Below are 6,030 nucleotides of genomic sequence, written 5' to 3' on the forward strand. Positions count from 1 at the left end.
TGGTGGACCACCCGTCATCCTCTGGGAGGTGTAATAGGGAATAAAGCAAAGGGGAGGTGCAGGTGCATGTAAGGGAGCCATGATCAAAGCAAAGCTGATACCACACACGCACACGGCACATAGACAAGTCAAACAAAAAGGCCTTCCAAAATAAGTCAAACCAAAAGTTAAAGAATATTTGTCCAGACAGACTCCCTATCCTCCATCCAGTTGGGGAGAAGTCTCCCCAAGATGAGACTCTTCCAACCAAGATTTGCAAAGGAGCCACAATGCCTCCAGAGAGGCCAGTAGATCTGGAGAAGAAAAAGATTGCTGGTTGCACTTAGAATACTCACCAAAAACATATTCTAGTTCGAGAAACTGTTTCTCCACTGCAAAGAGGTCCAAGCACCATGGGTCAACAACAACCCACCGGTAGTGACAATATCAGAGATGGCCCTCAGTCCAAGAGAACTGAGTGGTTGCTAGGGCATATCTCTAGGTTCACCATGGGCAAGTGCCCACAAGGGCAATCCTAGACAAGCCCCCAAAATTTGTTACCACCCAACCAGGTTCTATTTCTTGCTACACAGTAGGAAGCCAATACACTGAGACAGCAGGAGTTGCAGAGGAAAAGGAGTTTATTTATAGCAGGGTCCCTGAGCAAGAAGACAGGAGAAGTTTCTCAAATCTGTCTCCCCAAGAATTTGGAGGCTAGGGTTTTTTAAGGATGGTTTGGCGGGCAGAGGGCTAGGGAATCAATACTGCTGATGGGTTGGGTTGGGGGTGAAATCAAGAGGTTGTAGAAATTGTCTTGTTGTGCTGAGTCGGTTCCTGGGTGGGGGTCACAAGACCAGTTGAGTCAGTTCCTTGGTGTTGGCCACTGCTCTGGTTGGGTCAGTTGGTCCACCAGAATGTAGGGTCTGGAAGATATTTCAAAGAGCAGCCTTAGCTTTCACAAGGGTGATGTCCTCTGTGGGAGCAATTAAGAGAGCTATGAATCTTATGACTATCAGTTATGTGACTCCTGAGTAGTAAGTAATTATAGGAAAACAAGCGAGGGAACAATGGCTGGTTATTTTTTCAATTATGCCTATAGCTTCGCAGAGTTTAGGCCCCTAACACAGTTTGCTCCTTGTGGCCCTTTATTAATTTTCTAAAAGGCAGTTTCATGAGCAAATCCTTCACAGGTCTAAGCTCTGCTCTCTTTTGTATTTGAGATCCCTGATCTCTTTGCCTCTGGGGTACCTAGGGTTAATTTGTGCTGTGGCAGGACATGTGATTTTTGGATTTGTGGTGGCCAACAAGTCACTGGAAAAGGCTGCAATTTTTCTTTTCTTTTCTTTTCTTTTTTTCTCCTTCTTTGGAGATATCTCTTGCATGGTTCCATGAAAGCCTTGAGTCAATCCCCTAAGAATATGGCCAGAAAGTAATGTGGGTTGCACCCCATTTGTAGCTAGTATAAAGGGCTGCAATTTTAAAGGTAACTGACAGCAGTTGCAGTAAGTGGTTATTACTGCAGGGGTATGTGAACTCCAGCTTTTGGCATTCACAGGTATGTGGGTTCTTGATTTGTGCATGCTTAGGTAAAGGAAGCCTCAGGTGTCTGACAGGGTCAGACAGAAACTGGAAAGTCACTGGGTAAGTTGGTCAAGGAGATCTCAGAGCCAAAGCCATCTTGGCTCTGAGACCCAAGATCCAACATAAAAATGGGACCTTGAGCCAGGCACAGTGGCACACAAGCTGTAGTCCCAGCTACTCAGAAAGCTGAGGCAGGAGGATTGCTTGAGGCCAGGAGTTCCAGGCTGTAGTAAGCTATGATCAAGTCTCTGAATAGCCACTGCACTCTAGCCTTGGCATCATAGTAAGAACTCATCTAAAAAAAAAAAATATTTTGAATGGTATTCCCTAATTTCTAAAGATCTGAGTACTTTCTGATAGACCTGCCTTTTTCTTGTATAATATTTCTAGCCTTGGCAGCTACAAATATTTACAAAAGTCATAAAATCTTACTTTAGTAAGATAATTCAGAATCACAATGGCCATTATATTGAAAGTTTCAGGTAAACAAAACCATATATCTAAGAAGTGCACTTGAATCCCAAGCCTCCTGAATTAGGCAGAGAGAATGGGATTCTTACTGGCATTCAGAAGCCTCAAAGAGACAACAGGATTCTAAAAGTCTTTTTAAAAGATTCATTGCAAAGAGCTAATGAAAAACGAGAAATTTAAGACATTCTCCATACCAAGGAACATGGAACTGACATGACTCCTACTGCTCCCCTCTATCCTACTTTGCCTGAATAGTCACAGCCTAGTCTCTGTCTGAATTGCCTTTCTTCCCTGAAAAAAACAGTTAAACAGTTTCTTTATAAGAACCAGCTGAAAATTCAGGACACAATGCCCAAGTGACATACATTCGCTGAACAAAAATGGAGCTCAGGACCATAGTTTAAAAATTTCCAAAACCTAGGGAAGAACTTTGAAAGTTTTCTGAAGAATTTTTGGTCTTAATTGTAACTTATGACCCAGGATATATGACCTCTACCATGTTGGTGGGACCTGGGGAGGCCCAAAATGGATAAAGGAGACAGAATGGTATTCTCCTGAGAATACTATCAAGGACCTGACAAGCCCCACCTGGTCTACTTATGGGCCACGCAAACCCTGAAAGATCGCAAGTGACCTTTTGAAAACCATTCCCAAAGTGTTTCAGCTCCACAGCAACCAACAACGTAGAATGACTCTTAGGCCTTTCCCAGGGCACTTTTCCCAATAAACAACCACTAAAACAGCAGTTTCCAAGAATTTGTGCAAACAAGTAGGACATCGGAAAAGGGAATGTCCCCCGAAGATTTGGAGGAAAGCCCCTAAAATCAGGCTGCCCACCCTCTGATAATAATCTCCATTTTAACAACTAGGACTAATGGGCCTCCAAGGGAAGTTCTAGTAAGTTTCTATGGTTATTCTTTGTCCTAAAGAGCTCCCCACGAAGCCAGTAATGTAATTAAGAAACAAGCTAAGTTGAAAAGACTGCCTATGCAACTAAACTGGTCTCCAAAATACCACTTTCTGACATTTACCTCGCTATTTTAAAATTCTTTGTAAAAGAAATGTATGGCTATAAAGGAAATTTCCATTTGTAAGGGTGTCTCCCTCTCTGAGCCTAAACCACTAGAAACTTTTACACTGGCAAAGACATTGTCTTAAAGTTTATATCACAAACCTCACCTTTGCTTAAGGTATATTTCCTAGCCATCTTGTCTTAACTGGACCTTTAGCTATGTCTGTCTTTGTTTCACAAATACTAGTGTTTAGATCTAAGTTCTGCAAATTGTCTACCTTGTTTCATCTGGCAGTCATTCCTTTAGAAGCGCAAATTTAGGGCTGTATAGCTAACAATGACAATGGAACAGGTAATCGGAAGACTGATACTCAAGGGGTGAGGAAGGAAACTATTTGAAAACTGGCAAATGAAGAGTCTTAATGAATGTGTAAGATCTGTTTCTGTCTGTGTATCTGTATGTCTATATGTCTATATATGTGATATTTCTCTACCAAAATATATGAGAACTCCAATTATTTGGCTTAAAGAAAAAGTAAGCTTAAATATCTTAGAAAAATAAAACCTTTGTAGAAACAGGGTCCCACTATGTTGCCCACGCTGGTCTTGAGCTCCTGGCCTCTAGTGATCCACCCACCTCAGCCTCCCAAAGCACTAGGATTACAGGAGTGAGCCACTGTGTGTAGGCCATTGCATTATTATTAAAATGGACTCTCATCAGGTTTTTAACCATGGCCATTTTAAGTCTTGTTGTCTGCAGTCAATTGTTTTGGTTCTGATGCTTTTTCTGAAAGCTCTTCCCAAACAATTATAATTCTAGAGTGCTATGTCTTCAAAGAGGGGAGAATGAAAAGAACTGTGACAAGTACAAGTTTCTAATAACTTTGAGTTCATACCATTGGCCTGAATTTCCAAAACACTAATGAAGAAATTGATGAGTTTGTGAAACTGCTAAGACCAAACAGAGGAAGAATTACAAAAAAAAAAAAGAGCAAGAATTAATTACACGAGACTAAATGATAAAGAAGAATTATGGAGGGGAGTAAAGGTGACCTCCTGGATTCCTACTCCCAGAGAAAGAGGTTTAGATCTCAGTCTGCTACACATGAACGGATCACTCTCCCACAAGAACGGCGACGTGAATCTGCGGAGATTCAGCATGGGACACACAAAACGGAAAAAAAGGTGAACGGGAGATAGGAACGCGAAACCTGAAGAGTGCGAGACAGACAATAGACAGTGGAGTGTGGGACGGCTGTGCCAGCCTGGCCAGCAAGTGCAGAGGGATCAGACCCTCAAGAGAAAGTCTAGCTTCCCCACTGACTTCCACACCCACAAAGACAGGGACCTGCGTGAAGTGGGTGCAGAATTGTGGCAAGAGACGTGGGGCTCTTGCCCCACGAGAGGAGACAGTAGCGGGGAGCATCCTGAACACCCTGGAGCTCCGTGTCAGGACTGCACCGGACAGGGGAGGGGCTGGTCTGGGCTACCTCTGGAGGCAGTTAGGAGTCAGGAAGCTTGTCTCTGGCACCCAGCGGGTCCAGATCAAGGAGGTGACCACTAAGTAGGGGACCCTAACCTGGAAACCGCAGCCGGCGAATAAGCCTGCTCAGGGCAGGTCAGTAAGAGCGACAGCTCCTGCTGGACAGGTGTGAGATTGGGGGAGGGTGACATAAAAGAGACAACGTGGCACCCTGATGACTCAGCTCCCTGATCTGGCACCTGCCAGCCCCTGCACGGTTGCCTCCAGTGCTAGTGTCCTGAGGGCGGGCGATCGCCATTCTCGGGGCCCACAACCCTGCCGCTATGGTGCGATACGGTGTCGGGTAGCTCCCTTCGCCCAGCCCGGGAACTCCCGCGACAAGCTCCACTCTTACAGGACCTACAGTCAACTAGCCAGGCCCATTTCTCATGGGTGAATTCTGAATACTTCCTCAGTTGTGAGAGGCTAATGCCTGCAGGACTTACAGGCACTGGGGCACTGGGGCGCTGGGCGAACTGGGGCACCACCCCCTCCCCCTAGCCAGCATCTTTCACGCCGAAAGTGGTAGGCTCCACCTCTGGGGTTACAGCAGAGAGACATAAAAAGCCACTTTCCCACTGTGACTATATGACTAGCTTCAACCCGCAGGGCCTTGGCGCTGGCCGATAGTTGACAGCCCAGTGACTTTGCTCGTCAGACTGGTTTAGGTCATCCAGTAGGATCACAAATCTGGGGCTGGATTTCTGCCTCCGGTCAGCTACCAACAGTGAGGTCTGTGGTTGGGGAACAAAAATCCTGGTAAGAGACCAAAACAAGTTCCCCAAGTAACCCCTCCCATCAGTAGCAGCCTCCCAGCTGTGGTAGAAGAACCTGAACAACATACTAGCGGCTCCCTCTAGCGGCAGATCAAGTAACCATAGAAGGGCACACATCCAGGTTGATAGGCAGCACCTGCGATCTGCCTTGCTACAACAGCCACTGGAACAGAAAATACACAGGACGTGTTATTTTGCAAACGAAAACTGAAAGGAGAGAAGCAATGGCTGATCCAAATGGGAAGGACTCAGAGAAAGAACTCTGGAAGTATGAAGAATCAAATGGAAAGCACACACCCAAAGAGGAACACCAGATCTCTAGCAACGGACATTAACCAAGTCCAGAATACTAAAATGACAGAAGAATTTCAAACATGGATTGTAAGAAAACTCAATGATATGCAAGAAAACATGATCACCAACACAAATAAACCACAAAAAAAAAATCCAGGACTTCGAAGAAAAATTCACTAAAGAAATTGAAATATTGGCCAGGCACGGTGGCTCACACCTGTAATCCTAGCTCTCTGGGAGGCCAAGGCAGGCGGATTGTTTGAGCTCAGGAGTTGGAAACCAGCCTGAGCAAGAGCAAGAGCCCGTCTCTACTAAAATTAGAAAGAAATTAATTGGACAACTAAAAATATATAGAAAAAATTAGCCAGGCATGGTGGTGCATGCCTGTAGTCCCA

General features: G+C 44.9%; 1 long non-coding RNA gene across 1 annotated transcript in view; it reads right to left on the reverse strand.

The window, feature by feature from the left end:
- Nucleotides 1-850: 850 nt before the first annotated feature.
- Nucleotides 851-6,030, reverse strand: part of LOC105823438 — a 24,567-nt gene continuing 19,387 nt past the window's right edge. The window contains exon 3 of the long non-coding RNA XR_001138144.1: nt 851-902. This is a non-coding gene — a long non-coding RNA (uncharacterized LOC105823438). The remainder of the gene's footprint in view (nt 903-6,030) is intronic.

Source organism: Propithecus coquereli, unplaced genomic scaffold (genome assembly GCF_000956105.1).
Source record: "Propithecus coquereli isolate 6110/MARCELLA unplaced genomic scaffold, Pcoq_1.0 Scaffold671, whole genome shotgun sequence".
In the NCBI taxonomy this organism is placed as follows: Eukaryota; Metazoa; Chordata; class Mammalia; order Primates; family Indriidae; genus Propithecus; species Propithecus coquereli.